The sequence below is a fragment of the Elephantulus edwardii genome, unplaced genomic scaffold, assembly GCF_000299155.1.
Source record: "Elephantulus edwardii isolate Elephantulus edwardi_28Jun2011 unplaced genomic scaffold, EleEdw1.0 scaffold00105, whole genome shotgun sequence".
NCBI classification, from domain to species: Eukaryota; Metazoa; Chordata; class Mammalia; order Macroscelidea; family Macroscelididae; genus Elephantulus; species Elephantulus edwardii.
In genome coordinates, this window is record NW_006399855.1 from 3123015 (window position 1) to 3140749 (window position 17735).

The window sequence follows — 17735 nt, forward strand, 5'->3', positions numbered from 1 at the left end:
GTATACTGAAAGTTGCTATGTTGCTGAAAAAAGGAGATGTGGAGGTGAGGTTTATGTTGTGAGATTAACTTAGAGGCCACTGGTCCAATTCCATCATCTAATCCTCAGAAGACAGATGAGCACTCTTCTCCTCTAAAGATATTTAGTTTTGAAGATTTGATGGAGGCTCTATGACTATGAGTCAGAAGTGACACTTGGCAGTAGTGGGTCTGCACCTGGTACTATGCTGAATAAATTTCAGTTGAACTTCCAAACTACCACAGACTAGAAAGAAAGGCCTAGTTATCTACTTCCCAAAAGCTAGCTAATTAAATCTCTGTTCTTCACAATAATCCTATCTCATTATATGTAGGTTGACCATGAATTGACAGGTGACTAGGTGGCACCTAACAAAGACAATGTATTTCTTTTATTGTCCATATGTTTTGCTCATTTTAATAATGGTATGTTTTCTTGTCATTGAATTTTGAGACTTCTTTATATATTCTGAATGCATATATTTTCTGCAAATCCATCAATTGACTTTTATCTTTTAAATATGTATTTTAAAGAATTTTTTGTTTACATTTTGCCTATCTGAAATCACAGAAATTTTCTGAGTCTTTGTTTTAGAAATTTTATATTTAGATCTTTGATCATTTTGAGTATAACTTGTATATGATGTGAACACTAAAATTGTGTATGGATTTATAATTCTATCTTTTTTTTTTCAGTTTAAGGTCGGAGGGAAGTTTAGTATCAAAAAAAAAGCCGCAGGAACATTTGTTGTGTGAACTTAGATTTTCATTTTTTCTGGGATAAATGCCCAAGAATGCAGTTGCTTAATCTTTTAAGGCACTGCCAAAGTCTTTTCCCGTATGTGTTTTGAGAAAAGAAGATGTAAGTATTAAAACCTTATTTACTTGAATTCAGACTCAATTAGTTACCTGTTAGTAATCTTGTGCAAAACATCTCTGTATCTCAGTTTCTTTAATCATTAACTTGGGATAATAATACTGCCTAGCTCCTTTGGTTGTTATGAGGATTAAAGAAATAAAGTGTTTAAAAGAACATGTAACATGTAGATATAGCTCAATAAATGACAAATAATGTTTATAAGTGGTGCTGCTACTACTACCTTTTGCACATGATCAATATATTTAAATACTTTAACTATATTTTGATAAATTTATATTTTAATACCCAAGGTTGAAGACAAAAATCGTGAATTTTAGATTCCCTTGAAACTAGGGTAATATCAATGAGATATAGGTAATTAATTAAGAGTTAGTTCTGAAAATGAGGCACATAAGGTAACTATATGCCAGGAATCACCATGTATTTTAGCTTTACTCCTTGTTTTGTTGTAGAAGGTCAGGGACTACAGTCTTCAGTATGGCTGGAGACTCAATATCAAGAAAACAAAGATTCTCACCACTGGGCAGATTGGAAGTGTCATAATGGATGGTGAAGAGATTGACATTATTCACAGCTTTAGTTTGCTTGGATCCACAGTCAACACTCTTGGCACCAGCAGCCAGGAAATTAAAAGACGTATTGCAATGGGAAAATCTGCGGCTAGAGACCTTTCTAAAGTACTGAAGTGCTAGGATGTCAGCCTGGAGACTAAAGTGCGCCTGATACATGCCAGGGTCTTTGCAATCACTTGCTATGCATTGGAGAGCTGCACAATGACTAGAGAGGACAGAAGGAGAATTGATGCCTTTGAGTTGTGGTGTTGGAGAAGAGTATTGAATATACCATGAACTGCTAGGAAAACAAACAGGTTTGCCCTAGAGAGGGTGAATCCAGGCTGCTCCTTGGAGGCAAGGATTCTCTACTTTGTCTGACATACTTTGGATAATTTACAAGGAGGGACCAGGCCTTGGAGAGGGACATCATGGTTGGGAGGATGGAGGGACAGCACAGGAGAGGAAGACCCTCGATGACATGGATTGATTCAGTGACTGGGGTAATAACGGGAGAAGGTGTGTCGAAGATAGTGAGATTAGCACAGGATAGGGCAGAGTTTAGGGCTGTTGTACATAGGGTCGCTATGAGTCGCAGGTGACTCGACAGCATATAACAACAACCACCACCACCACCTTGTTTTGTGGCTTCAGAGAATGGTTGTCCAGCTTTTCCGATTATTATTAAAGTAATATAATGCAATAACCTCACTTGCAATTTAAATCAACTAATATTATATTTGTGTATATAGCTTATATATACACATTTATAGTGAAAATATATACACACATGCAAATACAAACAGGAAATATTTTTCCATGTGCATGTGTGTATACTTTAATGCATAGAGAGTTGTACTGGTAACCTCTCTAGAGGTTCAAATTCACCATCCACCAACATATCTGCAGGAGAAAGATGGGTAATCTTTTCTTGTATCATTTATAGCCTTGGAATTCTGCTGGACAGTCAGCTACAAATCAGTTCTGACTTCATGGTAATGAGTCAATGAGTGTCACACACACACACACCCCCCATCACCACTGACACAACTGGAGAAATTGAAATGTGGTAGATTGTATAATAGTACCAAAGCATGCTCATTTTCTCATTTTGATAATTGTATTACAGTTTTGCAAGAGGATATACATGTTTTTAGGAAAATATACTTAGGCAAAGTTGTTTTCAATTAAGTATCTTACTAATTTAGAATATTTTCTAAAATTGTTGGATTGTTTTCTAACCTCCATTCAGCAGAATGGAACTGAGTCTCAAGACTGAAATGTACCACCCTCTGTTTATGAAAAATAGGAGCAAAAGATAAAAAAGAAGACTGTTCTCACAATTCATCTTTATCTTTCTACCTGAACCATCTCTCTTGAGATAATGTTAGCTCAGTCAACAGCCATAGATGGAAAAAGGAGGAGTTCTTTACGAAAAGGACTCAGATTCCCCCTAAAAAATGAGGAAGGTCCCTAGTAGACTCTCTCCCACAGCCTGCACTTTTATCATCATTTTCTAGATGGTTAAAAATACCATATAGATATGGTTTTTTTCCAATGGACATGACTGACAGAAGTGGGCATCAGAAGCTGTTCCTTTGACATTCCATCTCTCCCATTGGCCTGAGAGGATGATTCCAGCTAGCCCACACTAAGACTGAAGCATTCTGTCCTCTTCCACTTGGAAGAGAGATCACCAAATCTACACACTTCTCAGGACAGAATTCTTGTGGCAAACTATGTTATAGGTGGCCCTGAAATGTTTTCATTAAAAACTGCCTTAATCATATATATATATGCCAAATTTTAATTTTCCATGAAATATCTTCTGGTAAAATGCAATATTCCTAATCTTTAGCAGGTTTTGTTTGTTTGCTTTGCTTTTTTCCTCCTTCTTTTCTCTTTAAGTTTTACATATTCTGCTTTAAAAAATTTGATACATGAAATGATTCCACATCCATTTTCAAGGCACTTTTGCTAATTTTAAATTACAGATAGGAGAAGGAACCAACAATATACTCCCTATTTTAAGAACATTCAAATTTATTCCAGACCATATTGCTTATACTGAAAGAGGTACTGAACAGATCAAATAAAAAAGCTTTACTTAAACATGCTTATTTAAAAGGACTATTTCATATGTTGTGGTGGTTGTTGTTAGGTGTCAACATTGATTTGACTAGGACTTTTAGTGGCCCTATGAATTATAGATTAGAACCTTAGTATATTCTGTGCCATCCTCACCATCTGTATTAATTGATCCCACTGTTACAGTCACTTGTCTATCCATCTCATTTAGGGTTGTTCTCTCTTTCATTGACACTCTACCTTTCCCAGCAAGATATCTTTCCTGGCCTCTCCTGAAAACATGTCTATGGTGTTATGACTTTGAAAATAGCTTTCTAGCCATTGCCTTTGCTCTCTCTTGGAGGTGTGGTATCCAACTACCTCAACTGCAGACACAGTGTTCACTGTCTGCTGGGAGATTCTAGCAAGGTATAGCCTGACAGAGCCTTGGAGATAGAGCCAGAGTTAAAAGTTCTGCTAGCTGGATGATTAAAAGAAGAACTGACTTATGAATGCTACAAGACAAAGCCTACAACGACTGAAGAAACCAGAGGCTTCTTGCATTGTGTTGCTGAACTGAACCTGAACTTTCACTTGTTAACTGAAATGCTGTCTGAACTAATTGAGGAACTGTGTCTTGTTGTTAACAAGGCTTAGGAATGCTAGACTTTAGACTTTCACTGTGTGATATCCTTTGCCACCCCCACCCCTCAATATATTTTCCTAATAAACTCCACAAATCTGAGTAAAGTCAAGTGTGTGAATCAGTTTGAAATTAACATCAGACACAGTGATTGGTAGAAGTGGGTGCAGGAGTGTGTATGTAGTGGGCTATGACCTTGTAGCAATTTAATATGGTAGATGCTACTGATGGGTACATTTCTTATTTGTATAGTTGGTATAGGACAGACCTAGCCTTTCTATGTTATTCATGTTGCCATGGTTTCTTTTACAATATCCAAACGGTAATGAGATACCTCTAGATTATTTAGTCTGAACCAATATGAAAATTACAACAGGAAATTGTAATATCCAGTTGTCTGATAACTATTATTTGTTGTTACACTTTCTATATGGTTAAAATTAAATGCTTACAATATTCACTTAAAAATCTAATGCTGTGACATTGGTTTTGACTCACAGTGATGACCCTTCATCAAGTTTGTTTTTAAAAATTTCTAAATTTTTAAAAATTTTTCTTTACTTTTTTATGTTAATATTTTTATCATCCATATAGGTTGTGTTTCAGGCATGTAATTTCCAAACAGGTTTCCCTTTACATTATATTTCATTCATGTATATCATGGGTTTTCCCCCGCTTACAATCACCTTACTAATAACTACATACATGAAAGTATGTAAGCTAGCTAATTCATGCCTCATGCCTGAATATGCCCTTTCAGCTAGCCAGTTACTTATTTGCCCATCTCTATCAAACTAGTATTCTGAAGGAACAATCATGCCCCTTTTGCAACTCATCCCCAGCAGTCTGTAGCTAGGTTCAAGAGAGCATCAGCTGCAAGCTTAGGAGTCACACTTCTCCCTGCATTCGAGACCTGTTGATCTCTTTACTCAGCCTTAACCCCTACATGGGGCAAGTCAACAAGCCAGGGATTCTCACAACCCCTGCTCCTCAATTCTTCCCTGTTCAGTCACACATCTGTTCATGCTAGATGGGCAGTGCTGAAGAAACACATCCAAGCTCAGTCTGCTTCTCCATTGTTGTATTTCTCCCACTTCCACTCTTGGGGATCCAGATGATCACTGAGTGAGCATTCTTCACCCTCAAGTCTTGGAAGTGAGCTCTGTCCATCAAGTTATAAAGGTGGTAAATCTTTACTGAAGGTGACTGCTAAGCTTTTTCCTAAGGAGAAGCTGGGGGTTTCAAACCTTTGACCTTTAGGTTTGTAGCCCAATCACACACTATTTCACCATTCACTCACTCATCGCTGTTGAGTAGATACTGATTCAGCTAACTGTGCAATAAGTTTCCAAGGCTATAAATCATTTGGGGAGAGGGAAACCATCGTTCTCCTGAGGAGATGTTAGTGGGCTTGAACTACAAAAGAGGCACAATCTTTGTGTTAATAGCACAAATCTCCACTGACTTTGCTACCAGAGCTGCCCCTTAATTTCTTGAAGTAGTCATTTAATGTAAGGTCTTTACTAAAATGTTTTCAATATTATATCATCAAATTTCCAGAGAATGCGACCAAGCAAATGGTCTCAGACTAAACAAGACATATTTTTCCAGGTGTAAAGTCCAGGTGATTCTGTTGAATATTGTAGACTGAGAATCACTGCTTAAAAACTGCATTAGACAATAAACATGCAGAATGGCATTTTAAAGTTCACCAGTATTTCCTATGGAAACACACTCTATAATTACAATCATACCTTTTTGGACAGTCACTCTACCTTTCAAAAATGTAAATCTAAATTTTAATACATGGCATTTAAAAAAAGCCACATAATGTTTATATAAAGAAGTATAAAATGGTTGTAGAATAATGTGCATTTTTAATACACATGGACCAAAGTTATATAACCTAGACTTCACATTAATTTTTTTTACAGAACACTTTTTTGCTCATTTGAATTTATGAACAAAATAGGTCAGACAGAATTATTACTATTTACAGATAAAATAGGAAATGATAACTAAATTAAATGACAGTTATCTTTGATACAGAGGCAGAACTAGAATATATATCGTATGTGTGTGTATATGTATACACATATGTGTTATATGTGTATATGTATATGTGTTTCTGTGTGTGTGTGTGTGTAGTGGTCGTTGGTAGGTGCAGTGGAGTTAATTCCAATTCATAACAATCTTGTGTACAATACAACGAAACACTGTCTAGTTCTGCACCATTCTCACAAATACTGTTGTGTTTGAGTCTATTGTTTTAATCTATCTCATGGAGGGTTTTTATCTTTTTTACTGACCCTCTGTCATGCAAAACATACTTCTCCAAGGATTACCCTCCTGAAAACACCCCTAAACCATCTAACACAGTGCTTTTTCTTCCTCTATTGTTGAAAATGAATAACTACCCAACTCCATTCTAGAAATAAAAATACTAAGTTATTGTTTAATTTCTTTAGACTTCCCACTTCAAGGTTAATAATGGACTTAGCTTCTGAAACAGTATATCAAATGTGTAGGCAATAAAAGAAACCATATCCGATATAGCTTTCTTAACCTTAGGCGAGCAGGTAAGGGGAAATTGCAAGAGGGAATTACAAACAGAAAACCAAAACCTGCAATCACTTGAAAGTATCTCAAATCTTATTTAAACAGCATGTACAATAGTTTGGCACTAAAACTCAATTTTTATTTTAGGAAAACATAACTTTTTCTTAGATTGTTTTCTAACCTCATTTCAGCAAAATAGAGCTTGATCTCAAGATTCATATACGCTGCACTCTGCTCACAGGTGTGCCTCCAAGGGCATCTTTCTGGTTTGTGTAAAATGTGAACTCAAGGTATGAAGCATCCATTACAGATCTAGACTATTCAGCATTTCACACTGGCTTTGCATGCTACCCTTTATGCAGAAGGCAATTACTGCTTTCTATTGCAATTTATGGATGCCTTCTAAATCTTTATCCCTAGTGATAAAAATGTCAAAATGAAGACAAGTCCCTGAAAAGAAAGTGACAGGGAAACTATCACATACATACTTTCATCTGGGAATTTTTTTTAAGTTATTTGCTTATCTGAATGATATTTGCCAAGATAAAAAGACACCAGCAGATTCCTTAGGCTTGCACTGACCAGGCAGCAGCTGCTCCTCTGTTGATATGCGAACATCTGTGAAAGATTCTGGGCAGTGAGTGGAAAGATTTCAATGTCAGCAGAAAAACTCTAGGAACAACGGGGTCCTGAAATGCATGAAGGCAAGGCTGGGACACAGTGTTGAAACTGTAGGATATGAGAAGCCTACACTACATATAATTAATCATGAAAATGCTGCTTTTTAGCAAAAGAGGAGTATGGTGCACATTCCTCCCTGTGAACAGAAAGTCACAAAGTTGGCAAAGGAAATATCTTCTTCTATTTGAACTCTAAGGAGTCCTGTAGCATAGTAAAGTCCTTGATTGCTAATCAAAAGGTAGGTTGTTCAAACTCACAAGCTTCTCCTCAAAAGAAGAACAAAGCAGTCAGCTTCCCTAAAGAGTGTGTGGTTTTTATTAGGTGTTTTCAAGTCAAGTACAACTCACAGTGACCCTGTGAACAAAAGATCTGAATCTTGCCCTCTTCTGTGCCATTTTCACCATCTCTGATACACTTGCACCCATAGGTGTAGTCACCATGTCAATCCATCTTGACGGGGGTGATTCTTTTTCATGGACCATACATGCTTCCAAGCATGAAGTCAATTTTCAAAGAATAGCTTCATCTAGCAATATGTCTGAAGTATGAGATATGAAATTTTTCGATCCTTTCCTTTAATGAGCACTCTGGCGGCACCTTTTGGCTGCCAATGGCTATTCTGTACTCTTCTCCAACACCACAACTCAAAGGAATTCACTCTTCTTTGGTAAGTCCTATTCATTCTCCAGCTCTCAGATGTATAGTAAGTAATTGAAAAGACCATGAACTGAATTAGGCACACTTCAATTTTCAAACCAACATCACTGCTCTTCAGTAATCTGAAAAGGTCCCTAACAGTGGATTTGTCCAAAGTAATAACATTTCGTTATTTCCAGATCACTGGTACCAAGGGTATTTACTGTGGATTCATGCAAAGAGAAATTATTAAAAATTTCAATCCTTTCTCCATCTATCATGATTTAGCCCACTGGCCCAGCAGTAGGGACTTTTGTCTTCTTTATGTTATTATGCATCCATATTGAAGGGTTGTAGCATTTTATGTTCTGCAACAAGTGTTGCAGGTCTCTCTCTTTCCATTGGCAACTCTATGGGACAGTTATGAGGATCTCTGGTAGTCTAGTCCATGGAGAGTTGTGCTGTTAACTTAAATGCTAAACTATCTCTCTGGTGGTTTGAATTCACCAGTGGATCTGTGGGAGAAAGATGGGCAGTCCTTTCCTGTGTAATTTACAGTCTCAGAAACCAGCTATGACTAGGTTTCAACTCAACAGAAATAAATATGAGGGGTTTTTTTTGATGGGGAAGTTCTGTCCTTCCCTGTGAGTCATAATTGATTGGATGGCTGATTTTTGAACTCAGGATGCTTGGAAGGAGACAAGCACACTTAAAACACACATACAAACATATATAAGGGAGAGTTACCATCTGGTTATAATTCAATTTGGACATTCTCCCCCCCCCCAAATATGCCACCATATCCAACATCATGATGGATGGAAAAGGCATTGAAACTGTCAACAACTTTATCTTCCTTGGATCCACAATTAGCACCCTTGGTATCAGCAGTCAGGAAATCAAGATACACATTGGGAACGTCTGCAGTTAGGGATCTCTCCAAATTCTTGAAGAGTAATGATGTCAGTTTGAGGACTAAGGTGTGTCTAATTCAGGTCATGGTTTTCTATCACTTGCTATGCAGCTGATTGATAGCTGGAAAATTAATAGGGGTGACAGAAAAATAATTGATGCCTTTGAATTACGGTGTTGAAGAATGGACAGCCAAAGAACAAACAGATATGTCTTGGAGAGGGTGCAGCCAGAGTGCTCTTTGGAGGCAAATATGATGAGGCTTTACCTCATATACTTTGGGCATGTTGCTAGGAGGGGCTGTTGCTTGGAGAGGGACATGATGCTGGGAAGGGTGGAGTGTTGGTGGAGGAGAAGACGACCCTCAACTAGGTGGAATGACGTGACTGCTGCTGCAATGGACTTTAGTGTGTCAGGAAATGTGAAGATGGAACAGGATAGGAAAGGATTCAGAACTGCTGTTCATAGGGTTGCTATGAGTCATACTTGACTCAGAGGTACCAAGGAACAACATCCTTTATCTCTCCAGTAATCTCTACTAGTTTCAGCCTGCAAAGTGCATGCCACTCTTATGCTGAAAATGTGGAAGAAACACACATGATCAAGTTGAGATTTTACCTTTGGGAATGGACCCAGGCTTGAGATAGGAAAAGAAGCCTTGGTGGTTTACTGGTAAGTGGTTTTGGTTACTAACTAAAAGACCAAGAATTTGACTCTATCAGCTCCTCCATAGGAGAAAGATGAAACCATCTGCTTCCATAAAGACCTGCTGTCCAGCCCTGGAAATGGTGAATTCTATTCTGTCCTACAGGGTCACTAGAAATTGGAATTGACTTGAGGACTTGATTATTTGAACTTCCAGAGCATGGAAGGTTTTATTAAAATAAATAAAAATGCCTAGAGTAAAAGAAACGTCAAAGTTTAATGAGCCACTTTACAGATGAGGCAACTGAGGCCCATAGATGCACTTACTTGCATGCTGTTTTACCGAACTGATTTAATATTTTGCTAAGAAAGGAATGAAATGGTCAGATAACAACTAATTTACCTTTTCTCCCCCCAGAATCTTTCTTTGATATTTTGTCCAAAGGTATTGTTTTTCTCTTAGAAGAAATAGCTTAAGGATGTCTGCCTTGTTTTTTGTTTTAAAGTTCTAGGGAGTTTCTACAGATATAATCAAAATAACACGGGGTCATTTGCAAAAGCAGCTCCTATTTTCTCCAGCGCAATAAGCTGAAGGCTAATGGAGGGGAAACTGGGGCTATGTTTTCTTTTCTCATCTAAGAAACCTAATTTGCACTTGGAAATATCTTTAAAACAGATCTCTCATTTAAGCCCCTCTAAGGATAAGCCAACCCTCTCACATACACCAGTCAGTCAAGCAAGAAAATGGCAAAAGCTATTTTCCATCTACGATGGCAAAAGCCACTCATCATTAAATAAAACATTTTAGTAGTAATTTAAATATTAGAGATGATAAAAATGCTTGGAAAGTGAAAAGGAATTTATATGAGAAGACCACTTCTGTTCTTGAACAAATAATTAAAACCTGTTTCTGACTCTTGTATACAAAATGGAATGGAAATTCTAGTCATTCATTCATCTAACATGAAACTCAGAGAGTTAGTAACTAAGCTGCAAGGCTCTGTCTCCAAAGGAAGTCCTTATATATAGCAACTGTACTTTCTTGGTTTTTCATGAACATCTTGATTCAAATTTGCTGCCCTTTTGTCAGGTCTATTACCAGGCTCTATGCCAGTTTCTTCCACTAACTCCAAGTAATATTTCCTGAAGTTAGAGAATCCCAACGAACCTCTACAAAGAGTACCTGGAGAGGAAAGATGTTGCCAATTCCTTTACTGTTATGCACAAGGCACATGCTAATTGCATGGCAGATTTACAGGCATCATAAAACAGCCATTTGTCAAACTTTTCCCCAGGCTTCTCATTTTTCTGGGGATGAAAGTATAGCAGCAATAGAGCAATTCTCCCCAGACTCTGCCTCCCCACTTAGCAAAATCTTCTGTACTATCCAACCTCAGGTGTCTTTAAGAGGCCACATATATTCTTTTTCCCCTTGCAATATTATTCTGGGGGTGGGGGGAGAGTACAGGGAAGCAGCAAGGGAATCACTGTTTTGGCTGGGAGGAATTCATGAAGATTCCTTATATCACTCCTACTTTCTCAGTCTAGACACTTTATCTGGCTCACAGAGGTATGGATTACTTTCTTCTGGGTTTAGATGGTTTAAATCAGGCATTTTATATATTAGAGGATGATCTAGGGAAAGAATCTGGAAAGATAATTGACCTGCTGGATCCTTATTAAATATTGTATGGAATTTCACATTCAAAGATCACAGATTAGAGTCTATAGAACAGATAAACTTTGTTATTGAAGACAGAAATAATGGGACTCTGAGGCAGGAACAAAAAAAGAGCAAGGAAGCAGAATAAAGAAACAAAACCAAAAAACCCCAAGATGAGTTGATTCTGACTCAGAGTGACTCCACGTGGGCAGAGTAGAACTCCTCTGTAGGATTTTCAAGTCTGGGGCCTTTTGGAAGCTGATCTCCAGACCTCTTTTCTGAGGCACCTGTGGGTGGGTTAAAATGGATAATCTTCTAGTTAATTGTTTTCATCACCCAGCCACTCCATAAAAGTCGTCATTTGCCACTGAATTGACTGCAATTCATAGTGATCCTATGAACAATAGCTCTGAACCCTGCCCTCTCTTGTGAGTCAATCTCACTGTTTCTGACTGTGTCAATCCATCTCATCCAGGGTCTTACTCTCCTGCACGGACAGTTCACTCTTCTGAACATGATGTCCTTCTCCAATGATTGGTCCCTCTTGGCATCATGCCCAAAGTATGCCAGACAGAGCTTCCAAATCCTTGATTCCAAGTAAAAACTTTGTTTTTACCCTCTCAAGGATAGACTTATTTTCTGGGCAGTCCATTATATGTTCAAGACTGTTTTCTAGCACCACAACTCAAAGACATCAATTCGACTTCTGTCATCTATACTCATTGTCCAGCTCTCTAATGCATTGCAAGCAATTGCAATTGGATCAGGCAAACTTTCGTCTCTGGATTGATACTGTTGCTCTTTAGCACTCTGGAGAGGTTCCTGACAGCTTACTTTTCTAATGCAATTCATCTTTTGATTTCCATTTTAGTAAAAAATGGAAAAAAATCACTAAACTAGAACAGAAGCATCTATGGCACTACAGAAATACTGGGTTATTGAATTTAATATTTTCCTAATTTATAACAGCATTGTTAAATATAGAACACATATGATTAGTGAGTCTATTTTTCTTTCCACTGCTAAAATAATGAGATTTACTGTTGGACTACCAACCAAAAAGTTGGAAGTTCAAATCCACCAGCTGCTTTATGAGAGAAAGATGTGGCCACCTTTTTCTCTAAATATTTCAAAGTCTTGGAAGACCTAATAGACCTAAATTTTACTCTGTCCTATAAAGTGAATGTAAGTAACAAGTGTCTTAACAGCAGTGGGAATCCAGAATGTCAAGAACTTTGCTACTTACTTTTCAAGGGTTCCTATTTTTCATAAGTCATGGAAAGATAAGTGGGGTAGATTCAGAAGGAATTTGGCTCTGCAGTATTGTTGGCAGGTGTGGGTTGATTTTGTTTCAAATATCAAAGCATGGTCATTGCTTTACTATCCTTCTGACAGTAATTGATAGATCAAGCAGGCAGAAACTCAGTAAGGATATAAATGATTTGAACAGCCCTATCAATCAATTTGATTTAATTGACATTTATAGCACATTCCATCCAGAAACAGAATACATCTTTCTATCAAGCTCAGATACAACATTCACCAAAACAGACCACATTCTGAGTCGTAAAATACACCTCCACAAATGTAATCATATAGAAATAATACAAAGTATGTTTTCAGACCACAGTGGATTTAAAAACTAGTAACTGACAACTAAACAGGAAAACAGCTAGAAATTTCTGAATTGTTAAAAAAAACCCACAAACACAAAACTATACTTCTACATAATCCATGGATCAATGTAGATATCTTAAGAGAAAAAAATAGTCAAAGTAAATGCAGCAAAAGCAGTGACTTGAGGGAAACTGATAGCACTAAATTGCCCATATTATAAAAGAAAGAAGATCTAAAATAATTAATGAAGACTATCTTAGGAAATGAGAAAAAATAAAAAAACATTTATAAAATACAGTCTTATCAAAATAAAATTTGTTGTTTCAAATTTTGTTGATCATCCATATACTTTGTATAACATGAATTAACAATGGAGTAATAGAATTAAACAATTCTAATATTTGATAAATACATTATTTATTGTCTTTCACTTCATCCAGTTTATCATAGTTTTGAGTCTCTGGCTAGAGATAGGGAGCTCTGGTGGCCTAGTGGCAAAGAAGCTGTGCTGCAATCCCTTAGGCCTATAATTCGAGGCCACCAGCCGTTCCATGGGAGAAAAACAGGCAATCTCCTCCACTGTGATTAACTGCCCCTAAATAAGGTATTCCTTGAGCAGCTCCATAAATCTGCTCTCTAGTTGCTTTCATTATGAGATTTTCACATTCCTGTTCACTAAATATGCATTCTAATTGCTCTGGGGCCTAACCTCCAGGACATTCCTGAAATCTAACTAACACTATTCTTCTTGTCATATATAGACCTTAATCTACAATTTCAGCTCATCACTTTGTTGTTGGGTACCACCCACTGCGTGCCCCTGCCTCATAGGGTGCTGTACCTTCTTCCTCTGGTAACTGTGACTATGCCAGCCCTCTTTATTCTCCATACCCTTTCTTACTTATATGCCCTGTACTGCATTTGGATTTACCACCACATGAAATTTGTTAGAGCATTAAGCCTAAAGCAAATGGAAGAACAAAAAAATTTAAAAAATTAGGGTAGGCATCAATGAAACTGAAAATGGGAAAAGAAAAATAAAGAAATCAAAAGTTGGTTCTTAAAAATGACCCACAAAATTTTAAGATGTCTAGTCAGGCAAATTAAGGCACATAGAAAGAGAGGAAAAGAGAGTACAAATTTATAATTAGTAACAGAAACTATCATTGAAACAATATAAAAGCAGAAAAACAATAATAAAAGGAATATAAAAACAAAGCCAAGTCTACAAAGATCCTCAACAAGGACTGACACAGTGACTGCAGCAATGAGATTGTGAGGATGGGACAGCTAGGGCAAGGTTTTGACCTGTGGTAGCGTTGTTTTGAGTTATAGTGAACTCTATGATACCTAACAACAACAACAACAACAACATATAAATCTACATATTGGATAACATAAGTTAAGCATTTCTGTTCTCTCCCGCCCCCCGATTCTTTTTCCTTCCCCTTCTCCTAGTCTACTTCACAATGTACCTCTTGTTCCAAATTGCTAATTGTCATACATATAATACCTTAATGAAACAATTTCTTAAAAGGTATGTATTGCAAAAGTACTAAAAAAACCAACTAGAAAAAAGTAGGCAAAGTTCATTGCTCTCTATATATTAAAGAAATTGAATCAATACTTAAAACTTTCCAAAAAAGAAAACATAAGGTCCAGGTAATTTTATTGTTGTTGAATTCTAACAAGAATTTAAGAATGAAATAAAAGAGGTGATAGTGGGCATCCTTGCCTAGTTCCTGTTCTTAAAGGGAATGCCTTTAACCTCTCTCCATTAAGAACAATGTTGGCTCTTGGGTTTTCATAGATACTTTTTATTATGTTGAAGAAATTCCCCTCTAATCCTATTTTGTTGAGTGCTTTAATCATGAAAGGGTGTTGGATTTTATCAAAGACTTTTTCTGCATCAATTGATAGGACCATATGGTTCTTGTTCTTTGCCTTGTTGATGTGATGAATTACATTGATTGTTTTCCTTATGTTGAACCATCCTTGCATACCTGTTATGAATCCCACTTGGTCATGGTGGATTATTTTTTTTATGTATCGTTGGATTCTATTTGCCAGTATTTTATTTAGGATTTTTGCATCAATATTCATGAGAGATATTGGCCTATCGTGTTCTATTTTGGTGGTGTCTTTTCCTGGCTTTGGTATCAAAGATATGTTTGCTTCATAGAATGAATCTGGGAGGGTTCCATCTTCTTCTATTTTCTGAAATAATTTATGTAGAATTGGTAGCAGTTCTTCTTTAAATGTTTTATAAAATTCACTTGTAAAACCATCTGGTCCAGGGCTTTTCTTGGTTGGAAGTTGTTGTATTACCTTTTCAATTTCTTCTTTTGTAATGGGTCTGTTCAGATGTTCAGTTTCAGTTTGTGTCAGTTTAGGTAGGTTGTATTTTTCTAAGTATTTGTCCATTTCCTCTAGATTTTCATATTTGTTTGAGTATAGTTTTTCATAGTATTCTAATGTTAGCTTTTTTATTTTAGTTGGGTCTGTTGTGATGTTACCTGATTCATCTCTTATTCGGATTATTTGTGTCTTCTCTCTCTTTTCTTTTGTGAGTTTTGCTAGTGGTTTATCGATTTTGTTGACCTTTTCAAAGAACCAACTCCTAGTTTTGTTGATAGTTTCAATTGTTTTTCTGTTTTCTATTTCATTTATTTCTGCTCTTGTTTTTATAATTTCAGTTTTTTTAAAGGGTATCGGGTTTTCTTGCTGTTCTTTTTCAATTTGCTGGAGATATTGGATTAGAGAGTCAATAGTCTGTCCTTGGGGTTGGGGAGAGACTGAGTAGGATGGGTTCAATAATGTATACTGCACTGAAACAGAGGAGGGAGAAAACTGTTTAAAAGAGATATATAACTGGGTATTTCTGTCATCACAGGAGTCTGGAGCGAGGGCTGCATGGTGGAGGGGACCTGGGGGAGGGTTTGCAAAGCAATGAAAGAATCTTTTCTTTTACTTTTCCATAATTTTTGACTCATGTACTTATAACTTGTTGGTCAAGTTTGTGTCTTCTAGATTGCAACACCCCCATGATACATCTTCAAGGATATGAACATGTACGGCCAAACACAATCAATAAGAGTGCATCTAAATTCCAAAATCAATCTCCATGGTGGTCTATGTGTTTCCTACTGCCAGGGGGGCCCTTTGGAGTGGTGAGAGAGGATCTTCACCCTGAAACCCACGGCGTCCCTTTTCAGCAGGAGGTAGCTGGGAGAATACGCCATCCCCTTTTCCTTGTGAATAGGGGTGGGGTCTCTCTCGGGAAGGAGTGGTGGGGAGTGGCGGGGGACACACCGACGGGGAGATTGGTCGGGGCTGACTTTGGCAAGCGCTGTGGCAGTTGGACGGTTGATGGCGGGGAGGGGGAGCGGGCTGGGGAGGAGGGTGGAGAGAGTGGTGCGGCAATGGGGGAGTGAGGGCCCAGAATCCCTGTGAATGTTCATTGAAGCTGATGAAGTTTAATAATAATAAGAAGGGAAACAAAAGAATGAAATAAAACGAATACTTGACAGGTTTTTTTCCCCTCCTAGAAACTTAAGCAGAGGAAATACCTCATAACTCATCTGAGACTAGCATCATCTTAACTGCAAAGTCAGATAAACATAAGAAAGAAAAATTATAAAAATTCTCGTGAATGAATATCTAAAAATAATGATGAGGGAGACAACAGTTTAAAAGTTTAAAATATATTTTAGGGCATTATGATTATCATCAGAGTTTGGAATGAGGGTTGCAGAGTGGAGTATACTCGGGGTGAGGGTGGGTAGGTGTGGGGGGGATTGTATACCAATGAAGGAGTTTTTCTTTTGCTTTTAGAGAAGAGTGAATTGGGGGTGGGGGAGTGGGAGAGTAGAAAAGTGCAACAATGAATGAATGGAAATCCACAATCTCTGTAAATGTTCATTGAAATTATTATTATTATTATTATTATTAATATAAAAAGTAAAATAAAAAACAACCCTCATCTTCTCTCCTATAGGTCTGTTTCTATACTTTTTTTTGGTCTTCAGGATTTAAATTGGTCACTCTGATCTCTCCTGAGAAAGTCTAGTGGCTCTGTGGGATAGGTGTTGGGCTGCTAACGGATGATTTAATCCGTCAAGTAGTTTGAATCCAGTAGTTTGTCAGTAGGGAGTTACCCTGCCAGCCCAAAAGAAGATGGTTCTTAACCACTAGCAGTTGCATTGGGTGGACTATCTCTCTATGTGATTTACCTTGTTTGTTGTTGTTATGTGCTGTTGAGTTGCCTGTGACTCGTTATGACCCTATGTAAAACAGCCATAAACCCTGCTCTATCCTCTGTTAATCTTACTGTCTGACAGACACCTACCTCTTTTTGTCCCGTCACTGAGTGAATCCATCTCATTAAGGGTCGTTCTCTCTTGCACTGTCCCTCCACCCTCCCAAGCATGAAATCCCTCTCCAAGGACAGGTCCCTCCTTGCAACATGTCCAGTGTAGGTCAGGTGAAGCTTCAGAATCCTTGACTCCCAAGGATAGCCTGGCTTCACTCTCTCTAGGATGAACATGTTTTTCCCCTCAGTGGTCCATGGTATAGTCAACACTCTTCTTCAGCACCACAGCTCAAAGGCTTCACTTCTCCTTTCCTACCTAGTTATTGTCCAGCTCTCTGATGCAAAGAAAGTAATTGCAAAGACCATGGCCGGGATAAAGCACATCTTAGCCTCCAGACTGACATCTTTGCTCTTTTGTACTTTGGAGAGGTGTCTGACAGCAGACTTTCCCAATGCATCTTTTAATTTTCTGGCTGCTGGTGCCAAGAATGTTGATCGTGGAGTGAAGCAAACTAAAGCTGTTAACAATCTCAATCTCTTCACAATCTAACA